The sequence below is a fragment of the Oncorhynchus mykiss genome, chromosome 17 (genome assembly GCF_013265735.2).
Source record: "Oncorhynchus mykiss isolate Arlee chromosome 17, USDA_OmykA_1.1, whole genome shotgun sequence".
Classification (NCBI taxonomy): Eukaryota; Metazoa; Chordata; class Actinopteri; order Salmoniformes; family Salmonidae; genus Oncorhynchus; species Oncorhynchus mykiss.
Window position 1 is genome coordinate 95,064,350 of NC_048581.1, and position 12,107 is coordinate 95,076,456.

The 12,107-nt window shown below is 47.0% G+C and overlaps 1 protein-coding gene across 1 annotated transcript in view; it reads left to right on the forward strand.

Annotated features, from left to right (window-relative positions):
• Positions 1–870: 870 nt before the first annotated feature.
• Positions 871–12,107, forward strand: part of znf831 (zinc finger protein 831) — a 64,789-nt gene continuing 53,552 nt past the window's right edge. Inside the window, exons 1-2 of the mRNA XM_036948449.1 lie at positions 871–1,027; positions 1,272–1,395. The gene's annotated coding sequence lies outside the window, so the exon portion shown is untranslated. The remainder of the gene's footprint in view (positions 1,028–1,271; positions 1,396–12,107) is intronic.

Below are 12,107 nucleotides of genomic sequence, written 5' to 3' on the forward strand. Positions count from 1 at the left end.
GACTTTTGATGTTCCTTGGTTGGGGTCTGAGCAGATTAGTTGTTGCAATTGCAAACGTAATAAAATCAGTCTGGCCCCGCGGCCTTGTGAATGTTGACCTGTTTAAAGGTCTTACTCACATTGCCTACAGAGAGCGTCTTCACACAGTTGTCCGGAACTTCTAAACAGCATCTACCCCTAAGCCATAAGACTGCTGAACAGTTAATCAAATCGCCACCGGACTATTTACATTGACAACCCTCCCAGATGTTTGTACACTGCTGCTACTCGCTGTTAATTATCTATGCATAGTCACTTCACCCCTACCTATATGTACAAATTACCTTATTAACTAACCTGTATCCTCTCACGTTGACTCGGTACCAGTACGCCCTGTATACAGCCTTGTTATTGTTATTTTATTGTGCTACTTTTTATTTACATTTTTACTTTAGTTTATTTAGTAAATATTTAATATAAAAACTCTATTTCTTGAACTGCATTGTTGGTTGAGGGCTTGTAAGTAAGCATATCACTGTAAGGTCTACTACATCTGTTGTATTCGGCGCATGTGAAATAAACTTAATTTGATTATGCCTGGCGAAAACCAAACTGCGCAATGTCCACAATGTCATAACGCAGGAGGTGTGTGGTAAAGATTTTGATGTCAATTTTAATATGATAGTTGGGACTTGAATTCACACCCGATTCAAATATTATTTAGAGTTTTTTTTGAAAGAGTTAATTGAAACAGGATTGAAAGACCCTTTTAAGTGTTGTTTTTAAAGTTTGATCTTTCTGATAGCTTGTTGTTGCACCATGTGCAGCTTGCAACACCCACACATCTGAGCTCTCACTTCCTGCATGTGGCTTCCCACATGATTTACAGCAGAATCTCTGCCAACTGCCATTGCATAGAACACAGTCTAATACACAGCACAACTAGGCAGTTTGACGTAATTTACCTATCTATCACTGTAGCCACTGCAAGAAAGCGTTTCCAACTAACGGCTCTGCTTGTAAGAGATACAGGATAATCTTTGGAAAAGTAAGGAAATAAATACTATTTAATATATGAAGTGTGCCAAAATAGGTTGTATATTTGTTCATATAATTTGATGTGCCACTTTACTAGAACGTGTTGTTCCTAACTACAGTACTACATTATAATTGCAGTGGTTGTAAAGAAAATACAGCATAATCTTTGAAAAAATGCAAATAAATGCTGTGTAATATATGAAGTTAGCTTGAAATCCATGTGTTCATGATTCCATCTTCTGCCCAAACTCCAGAGCGGACGGAGATTGTTGGTTACCATGCCAACACTAACCGTGGTTCCTCGGAGCAGCAGGCTGTTGTCGTGGAGACCAGAATCTAACAAGAGGCTTCAACCACCCAGGGAGAATAATATGAAAAGTAACTGTCCTGTATGTCTCTCTCTGTCTCTCTCCATCTCTCTCTGTCTTTCTCCATCTCTCTCTCTCCTCATCTCTCTCTGTCTTTCTCCATCTCTCTGTGTCTCTCTGTGTCTCTCTCTCTCTCCTCATCTCTCTCTGTCTTTCTCCATCTCTCTGTGTCTCTCTCTCTCTCCATCTCTCTCTGTATTTTTCCATCTCTCTGTGTCTCTCTGTGTCTCTCTCTCTCTCCATCTCTCTCTGTCTTTCTCCGTCTCTCTGTGTCTCTCTGTGTCTCTCTCTCTCCTCATCTTTCTCTGTCTTTCTCCATCTCTGTGTATCTCTCTCTCTCTCCATCTCTCTCTGTCTTTCTCCATCTCTCTGTGTCTCTCTCTCTCCATCTCTCTGTCTTTCTTCATTTCTCTGTGTCTTTCTCCATCTCTCTGTGTGTCTCTCTGTCTTTCTCCATCTCTCTGTCTCTCTCTGTCCCCCTATGTCTCTCTCTGTCTTTCTCCATCTCTCTGTCTCTCTCTGTCCCCCTATGTCTCTCTCTTTCTCTCCCCACCTCTCTGTCTCTCTCTATCTCTCTGTGTCTCTCTCCATCTCTCTGTCTCTCTCCATCTCTGTGTCTCTCTCCACATCTCTGTCTCTCTCCATCTCTCTGTCTCTCTCTGTCCCCTATGTCTCTCTCTGTCTTTCTCCATCTCTCTGTCTCTCTCTGTCCCCCTATGTCTCTCTCTTTCTCTCCCCACCTCTCTGTCTCTCTCTATCTCTCTGTGTCTCTCTCCATCTCTCTGTCTCTCTCCATCTCTGTGTCTCTCTCCACCTCTCTGTCTCTCCCCATCTCTCTGTGTCTCTCCCCATCTCTCTGTGTCTCTCAATTCAATTCAAGGGGCTTTATTGGCATGGTAAATATGTGTTAACATTGCCAAAGCAAGTGAGGTAGATAATATACAAAAGTGAAATAAACAATACAAATTAACAGTAAACATTACACATACAGAAGTTTCAAAACAATAAAGACATTACAAATGTCATATTATATATATACAGTGTTTTAACAATGTACACATGGTTAAAGGACACAAGATAAACTAAATAAGCATAAATATGGGTTGTATTTACAATGGTGTTTGTTCTTCACTGGTTGCCCTTTTCTCGTGGCAACAGGTCACAAATCTTGCTGCTGTGATGGCACACTGTGGAATTTCACCCAGTAGATATGGGAGTTTTTCAAAATTGGATTTGTTTTTGAATTCTTTGTGGATCTGTGTAATCTGAGGGAAATATGTCTCTCTAATATGGTCATACATTGGGCAGGAGGTTAGGAAGTGCAGCTCAGTTTCCACCTCATTTTGTGGGCAGTGAGCACATAGCCTGTCTTCTCTTGAGAGTCATGTCTGCCTACGGCAGCCTTTCTCAATAGCAAGGCTATGCTCACTGAGTCTGTACATAGTCAAAGCTTTCCTTAAGTTTGGGTCAGTCATAGTGGTCAGGTATTCTGCCACTGTGTACTCACTGTTTAGGGCCAAATAGCATTCTATTTTGCTCTGTTTTTTGTTAATTCTTTCCAATGTGTCAAGTAATTATCGTTTTGTTTTCTTATGATTTGGTTGGGTCTAATTGTGCTGCTGTCCTGGGGCTCTGTGGGGTGTGTTGTGGGGTGTGTTGTGTTTGTGAACAGAGCCCCAGGACCAGCTTGCTTAGGGGACTCTTCTCTAGGTTCATCTCTCTGTAGGTGATGGCTTTGTTATGGAAGGTTTGGGAATCGCTTCCTTTTAGGTGGTTGCAGAATTTAACGTCTCTTTTCTGGATTTTGATAATTAGTGGGTATCGGCCTAATTCTGCTCTGCATGCAATATTTGGTGTTGTATGTTGTACACTGAGGATATTTTTGCAGAATTCTGCATGCAGAGTCTCAATTTGGTGTTCGTCCCATTTTGTGAAGTCTTGGTTGGTGAGCGGACCCCAGACCTCACAACCATAATGGGCTCTATGACTGATTCAAGTATTTTTAGCCAAATCCTAATTGGTATGTTGAAATTTATGTTCCTTTTGATGGCATAGAATGCCCTTCTTGCCTTGTCTCTCAGATCGTTCACAGCTTTGTGGAAGTTACCTATGGCGCTGATGTTTAGGCCAAGGTATGTATAGTTTTTTGTGTGCTCTAGGGCAACAGTGTCTAGATGGAATTTGTATTTGTGGTCCTGGTGACTGGACCTTTTTTGGAACACCATTACTGAGATTTACTATCAGGGCCCAGGTCTGACAGAATCTGTGCAGAAGATCTAGGTGCTGCTGTAGGCCCTCCTTGGTTGGTGACAGAAGCACCAGATCATCAGCAAACATTAGACATTTGACTTCGGATTCTAGTAGGGTGAGGTCGAGTGCTGCAGACTTTTCTAGTGCCCGCGCCAATTCGTTGATATATATGTTGAAGAGGGTGGGGCTTAAGCTGCATCCCTGTCTCACCCCATGACCCTGTGTAAAGAAATGTGTGTGTTTTTTGCCAATTTTAACCGCACACTTGTTGTTTGTGTACATGGATTTTATAATGTCGTATGTTTTACCCCCAACACCACTTTCCATCAATTTGTATAGCAGACCCTCATGCCAAATTGAGTCGAAGGCTTTTTTGAAATCAACAAAGCATGAGAAGACTTTGCCTTTGTTTTGGTTTGTTTGGTTGTCAATTAGGGTGTGCAGGGTGAATACATGATCTGTTTTACGGTAATTTGGTAAAAAGCCAATTTGACATTTGCTCAGTACATTGTTTTTCATTGAGGAAATGTACGAGTCTGCTGTTAATGATAATGCAGAGGATTTTCCCAAGGTTACTGTTGACGCATATTTATTAGTTATTAGTTATTGGGGTCAAATTTGTCTCCACTTTTGTGGATTGTGGTGATCAGTTCTTGGTTCCAAATATTGGGGAAGATGCCAGAGCTAAGGATGATGTTAAAGAGTTTTAGTATAGCCAATTGGAATTTGTTGTCTGTATGTTTGATCATTTTATTGAGGATACCATGGTTTTTATTTTGTCCTGTAACTCATTCAAGGTAATTGGAGAATCCAGTGGGTTCTGGTAGTCTTTAATAGTTGATTCTAAGATCTGTATTTGATCATGTATATGTTTTTTCTCTTTATTATTTGTTATAGAGCCAAAAATATTGGAGAAGTGGTTTAACCATACATCTCCATTTTGGATTTCTCTCACCCATTCTGGATGTCTCTCTCCATCTCTCTGTGTCTCTCTCCATCTCTCTGTGTCTCTCCCCATCTCTCTGTGTCTCTCCCCGTCTCTCTGTGTCTCTCTCTATCTCTCTGTGTCTCTCTCTATCTCTCTCTCTTCTAAAAAGATAACAATGAGTCATCCAATGGTCAAATGTAATGTAGTAGTCTAGGATGGGTCATAAAATAACATGGGAATTAAATGGATCATCATTAGACAGTTGGTTCCGGTGGACAGACAAGGACACAGAGAGAGAGAGCGAGTTAACATGTAGGATCATTAGACAGTTGGTTCCTGTGGACAGACAAGGACAGAGAGAGAGAAAGGGAGAGAGAAAAAGTTAGAGACAGTTAACATGTAGGCTCATTCGGGCGGCAGGTAGGCTCATGGTTAGAGCTTTGGGCCAGTAACCGCAAAGTTGCTAGATTGAATCACCAAGCTGACAAGGTACATTTTTTTCGTTCTGCCCCAAACAAGGCAGTTAACCCACTGTTCCTAGGCTGTCATTGAAAATAAGAAATTGTTTTTAACTGACTTGCCTAGTTACATAATGGTTAAATAAAATTATACAGTTGGGGGGGGGGTTGAAGAGGGAGGGGAGGAAGAATTATACTGAGTAACTATATAAACATGTGAAGTGTTGGTCTTATGTTTCATGAGCTGAAATAACAGATCCCAGCAATGTTCCATACACACAAACATCTTATTTCTCTCAAATTCTGTGGACAAATTTGTTTACATCCTGTTCAGTGGGCATTTCTCCTTTGCCAAGATAATCCATCCACCTGACAGGTACGGCATATCAAGAAGCTGATTAAACAGCATGATCATTACACAGGTGCAACTTGTGCTGGGGACAACATGTGCTGGGGACAACATCTAACATGTGCAGTTTTGTCACACAACCCAATGCCACGGATGTCTCAAGTTGAGGGAGCGTACAACTGGCACTTTGACTACAAGAATGTCCACCAGAGCTGTTGCCAGAGAATTTAATGTTCATTTCTCTGCCATAAGCCGCCTCCAAATTCCTTTTTGAGAATTTGGCAATACGTCCAACCGGCCTCAAAACTGCATATCACGTGTAAACACACCAGCTCAGGACCTCTACATCCGGCTTCTTCACCTGCGGGATCATCTGAGACCAGCCACTCGGACAGCTGATGAAACTGTGGGTTTGCACAACCGAAGAATTTCTGCGCAAACTGTCAAAAACCGCCTCAGAGAAGCTCATCTGCGTGCTCGTTGTCCTAACCAGAATATTAACCTGACTGCAGATTGGTGTCTTAACCAACTTCAGTGGGCTTGGGTGGCTGGAGTCTTTGACAATTTTTAGGGCCTTTCTCTGACACCGCCTGGTATAGAGGTCCTGGATGGCAGGAAGCTTGGCCCCAGTGATGTACTGGGCCGTACGCACTACCCTCTGTAGAGCCTTGCGGTCGGAGACCGAGCAGCTGCCATACCAGGCAGTGATGCAACCCGTCAGGATGCTCTCGATGGTGCAGCTGTAAAACCTTTTGAGGATTTGAGGACCCATGCCAAATCTTTTCAGTCTCCTGAGGGGGAATAGATTTTGTCACGACTGTCTTGGTGTTCTTGGACCATGTTAGTTTGTTGTTGGTGTGGACGCCAAGGAACTTGAAGCTCTCAACCTGCTCCACTACAGCCCCGTCTGGCACGTTCGTCGTAACGAGGAGAGCAAGGCGCAGCGTGATTGGAATACATTCTTCTTTTCTTAACCTCTCTGAACCACCCACCCAGTCCAAAACGTCTGCTCCTCCTTTACACGCTGCTTGGTCCTGTTATTTTGTCACGTTCGTCATATTGATGAGACGCAGCGTGATAAGCATACATGCTTCTTTTAATGAAGGAAAAAACACTAAACAAACTAACAAAGAAACAAAATGAACGTGAAGCTATATAACAACGAGTGCTGACATGCAACTCACAAAACTGCTGTTTATCATTGTCTCTGATTGGGGATCCTATTTAGGTTGCCATTTTCCATTTTGGTTTTGTGGGTTATTGTCTATGTGTAGTTGCATGTCAGCACTCGTTGTTATATAGCTTCACGTTTGTTTTGTTTCTTTCAATGTGGATAGGGGGGTGTTCCCTCTGCTGTTTCCTGAAGTCCACAATCATCTCCTTTGTTTTGTTGACGTTGAGTGAGAGGTTGTTTGCCTGACACCACTCTCCCAGTGCCCTCACCTCCTTTCTGTAGGCTGTCTTGTCGTTGTTGGTTATCAGGCCCACTACTGTTGTGTCGTCTGCAAACTTGATGATTGAGTTGGAGGCGTGCATGGCCACACAGTCGTGGGTGAACAGGGAGTACAGGAGAGGGCTGAGCACACACCCTTGTGGGGCCCCAGTGTTGAGGGTCAGCGAAGTGGAGATGTTGTTTCCTATCTTCACCACCTGGGGGCGGCCCGTCAGGAAGTCCAGGATCCAGTTGCACAGGGCGGGGTTGAGACCCAGAGTGTCATGTATTGTCATGTTGTGTCTTGTTTCTGTCCTTTCCCTTCACCCTGTCTCCCTCTGCTGGTCGTTATTAGGTTACCTTTTCTCCCCCTCTTTCCCCCAGCTGTTCCTTGTCTCCTCCTAACTACCTCGTCACCCCTTTTCCCACCTGTTCCCTTTTTCCCTCTGATTAGTCCTCTATATCTCTCTCTGTTTTGTTTCTGTCTTTGTCGGATTCTTGTTTGTGTTTTTCATGCCTGAACCAGACTATCGTCATGTTTGCTGCAACCTTGTCCTGTCCTGTCGGAATCTGCCGGTCCATCTGAGCCTACGTTTGTTTTGTTATTAAAGAAGCTCTGTTTACGTTAATTCGCTTTTGGGTCCTCATTCACGCACCGTAACAGAAGAATCCGACCAAGAATGGACCCAGCGACTTCGGATCCTCTCCACTCAGCCGTCGAGATCCAGGGAGCGATGCTAGGCAGACACGAGCAGGAATTGTCTGCTGCTCGACATGCCGTTGAGACCCTGGCCACCCAAGTCTCCAACCTCACAGAACAGGTTCACCATCTCCGCCTCGATCCACCGGCCACTTCCAGGGCTTTCGAATCTCCGGAGCCCAGAATCAATAACCCGCCGTGTTACTCTGGGGAGCCCACTGAATGCCGCTCGTTCCTCACCCAGTGTGATATTGTGTTTTCTCTCCAGCCCAACACTTACTCCAGGAGCACTGCTCGTGTCGCCTACGTCATATCTCTCCTTACTGGACGGGCTCGTGAGTGGGGCACGGCAATCTGGGAGGCAAGGGCTGAGTGTACTAACCAGTATCAGGACTTTAAGGAGGAGATGATACGGGTTTTTGATCGATCTGTTTTTGGGGAGGAGGCTTCCAGGGCCCTGTCTTCCCTATGTCAAGGTAATCGATCCATAACAGACTACTCTATTGAGTTTCGCACTCTTGCTGCCTCCAGTGGCTGGAACGAGCCGGCTTTGCTCGCTCGTTTTCTGGAGGGTCTCCTCGCAGAGGTAAAGGATGAGATTCTCTCCCGGGAGGTTCCTTCCAGCGTGGATTCCTTGATTGAACTCGCTATTCGCATTGAGCGACGGGTTGATCTTCGTCACCGAGCTCGTGGAAAGGAGCTCGCGTTCTCCGTTGCCCCCCTCTCCGCATCACTACCATCTTCCTCTGCCGGCTCGGGTGCTGAGCCTATGCAGCTGGGAGGTATCCGCATCTCGACTAAGGAGAGGGAACGGAGAATCACCAACCGCCTCTGTCTCTATTGCGGTTCTGCTGGTCATTTTGTCACTTCATGTCCAGTAAAAGCCAGAGCTCATCAGTAAGCGGAGGGCTACTGGTGAGCGCTACTACTCCTGTCTCTCCTTCAAGATCCTGCACTACCTTGTCGGTCCATCTACGCTGGACCGGTTCGTCAGCTTCCTGCAGTGCCTTAATAGACTCTGGGGCGGAGGGCTGTTTTATGGACGAGACCTGGGCTCGGGAACATGACATTCCTCTCAGACAGTTAAGGGAGTCCACGGCCTTGTTCGCCCTGGATGGTAGTCCTCTCCCCAGGATTCAGCGTGAGACGCTACCTTTAACCCTCACTGTTTCTGGTAATCATAGCGAAACCATTTCTTTTTAAATTTTTCGTTCACCTTTTACACCTGTTGTTTTGGGCCATCCCTGGCTAGTTTGTCATAATCCTTCCATTAATTGGTCTAGTAATTCTATCCTCTCCTGGAACGTCTCTTGTCATGTGAAATGTTTAATGTCTGCTATCCCTCCTGTTTCCTCTGTCTCTTCTTCACAGGAGGAGCCTGGTGATTTGACAGGGGTGCCGGAGGAATATCACGATCTGCGCACGGTGTTCAGTCGGTCCAGGGCCACCTCTCTTCCTCCACACCGGTCGTATGATTGTAGTATTGATCTCCTTCCGGGAACCACTCCCCCCCGGGGTAGACTATACTCTCTGTCGGCTCCCGAACGTAAGGCTCTCGAAGATTATTTGTCTGTAGCTCTTGCCGCCGGTACCATAGTCCCCTCCTCCTCGCCCGCCGGAGCGGGGTTTTTTTTTTGTTAAGAAGAAGGACGGGTCCCTGCGCCCCTGCATAGATTATCGAGGGCTGAATGACATAACAGTGAAGAATCGTTATCCGCTTCCTCTTATGTCTTCAGCCTTCGAGATCCTGCAGGGAGCCAGGTTTTTCACTAAGTTGGACCTTCGTAACGCTTACCATCTCGTGCGCATCAGGGAGGGGGACGAGTGGAAGACGGCGTTTAACACTCCGTTAGGGCACTTTGAATACCGGGTTCTTCCTTTCGGCCTCGCTAACGCTCCAGCTGTCTTTCAGGCATTAGTCAATGATGTCCTGAGAGACATGCTGAACATCTTTGTTTTCGTTTACCTTGACGATATCCTGATTTTTTCACCGTCACTCCAGATTCATGTTCAGCACGTTCGACGTGTCCTCCAGCGCCTTTTAGAGAATTGTCTTTTTGTGAAGGCTTAGAAGTGCTCTTTTCATGCCTCCTCCGTCACATTTCTCGGTTCTGTTATTTCCGCTGAAGGCATTAAGATGGATCCCGCTAAGGTCCAAGCTGTCATTGATTGGCCCGTCCCTAAGTCACGCGTCGAGCTGCAGCGCTTTCTCGGCTTCGCGAACTTCTATCGTCGTTTCATCCGTAATTTCGGTCAGGTGGCAGCTCCTCTCACAGCCCTTACTTCTGTCAAGACGTGCTTTAAGTGGTCCGTTTCCGCCCAGGGAGCTTTTGATCTCCTCAAGAATCGTTTTACATCCGCACCTATCCTTGTTACACCTGACGTCACTAGACAGTTCGTTGTCGAGGTTGACGCGTCAGAGGTGGGCGTGGGAGCCATTCTTTCTCAGCGCTCCCTCTCTGACGACAAGGTCCACCCTTGCGCGTATTTTTCTCATCGCCTGTCGCCGTCGGAACGTAACTATGATGTGGGAAACCGCGAACTGCTCGCCATCCGCTTAGCCCTAGGCGAATGGCGACAGTGGTTGGAGGGGGCGACCGTTCCTTTTGTCGTTTGGACTGACCATAGGAACCTTGAGTACATCCGTTCTGCCAAACGACTTAATGCGCGTCAGGCGCGCTGGGCGCTGTTTTTCGCTCGTTTCGAGTTCGTGATTTCTTATCGTCCGGGCTCTAAGAACACCAAGCCTGATGCTTTATCTCGTCTCTTCAGTTCTTCAGTAGCCTCCACTGACCCCGAGGGGATTCTCCCTGAGGGGCGTGTTGTCGGGTTGACTGTCTGGGGAATTGAGAGGCAGGTAAAGCAAGCACTCACTCAAACTCCGTCGCCACGCGCTTGTCCTAGGAACCTTCTTTTCGTTCCCGTTCCTACTCGTCTGGCCGTTCTTCAGTGGGCTCACTCTGCCAAGTTAGCCGGCCATCCTGGCGTTCGGGGTACGCTTGCTTCCATTCGCCAGCGTTTTTGGTGGCCCACCCGGGAGCATGACACGCGTCGCTTCGTGGCTGCTTGTTCGGTCTGCGCGCAGACTAAGTCCGGTAACTCCCCTCCTGCCGGCCGTCTCAGGCCGCTTCCCATTCCCTCTCGACCGTGGTCTCACATCGCCTTAGATTTTGTCACCGGACTGCCTTCGTCAGCGGGGAAGACTGTTATTCTTATGGTTGTCGACAGGTTCTCTAAGGCGGCTCATTTTATTCCCCTTGCTAAGCTTCCTTCTGCTAAAGAGACGGCACAAATCATCATCGAGAATGTTTTCAGAATTCATGGCCTTCCGTCAGACGTCGTTTCGGACAGAGGTCCGCAATTCACGTCTCAATTTTGGAGGGAGTTTTGCCGTTTGATTGGGGCTTCCGTCAGTCTCTCTTCCGGCTTTCACCCCCAGTCTAACGGTCAAGCAGAACGGGCCAATCAGACTATTGGTCGCATCTTACGCAGTCTTTCTTTTCGCAACCCTGCGTCTTGGTCAGAACAGCTCCCCTGGGCAGAATACGCCCACAACTCGCTTCCTTCGTCTGCGACCGGGCTATCTCCTTTTCAGAGTAGCCTCGGGTACCAGCCTCCGCTGTTCTCATCTCAGTTCGCCGAGTCCAGCGTCCCCTCCGCTCAGGCTTTTGTCCAACGTTGCGAGCGCACCTGGAAGAGGGTCAGGTCTGCACTTTGCCGTTATAGGGCGCAGACTGTGAGAGCTGCTAATAAGCGTAGAACTAAGAGTCCTAGATATTGTCGCGGTCAGAGAGTTTGGCTCTCCACTCAGAACCTTCCCCTTAAGACCGCTTCTCGCAAGTTGACCCCGCGGTTCATTGGTCCGTTCCGTATTTCTCGGATCATTAATCCTGTCGCAGTGCGACTTCTTCTTCCGCGATATCTTCGTCGCGTCCACCCGGTCTTCCATGTCTCCTGTGTCAAGCCCGTTCTTCGCGCCCCCGCTCGTCTTCCCCCCCCCCCCATCCTTGTCGAGGGCGCACCCATCTACAGGGTCCGTAGGATTTTGGACATGCGTCCTCGGGGCCGTGGTCATCAGTACCTAGTAGATTGGGAGGGGTACGGTCCTGAGGAGAGGAGTTGGGTTCCCTCTCGGGACGTGCTGGACCGTGCGCTGATCGATGATTTCCTCCGTTGCCGCCAGGTTTCCTCCTCGAGTGCGCCAGGTGGCGCTCGGTGAGTGGGGGGGTACTGTCATGTATTGTCATGTTGTGTCTTGTTTCTGTCCTTTCCCTTCACCCTGTCTCCCTCTGCTGGTCGTTATTAGGTTACCTTTTCTCCCCCTCTTTCCCCCAGCTGTTCCTTGTCTCCTCCTAACTACCTCGTCACCCCTTTTCCCACCTGTTCCCTTTTTCCCTCTGATTAGTCCTCTATATCTCTCTCTGTTTTGTTTCTGTCTTTGTCGGATTCTTGTTTGTGTTTTTCATTCCTGAACCAGACTATCGTCATGTTTGCTGCAACCTTGTCCTGTCCTGTCGGAATCTGCCGGTCCATCTGAGCCTACGTTTGTTTTGTTATTAAAGAAGCTCTGTTTACGTTAATTCGCTTTTGGGTCCTCATTCACGC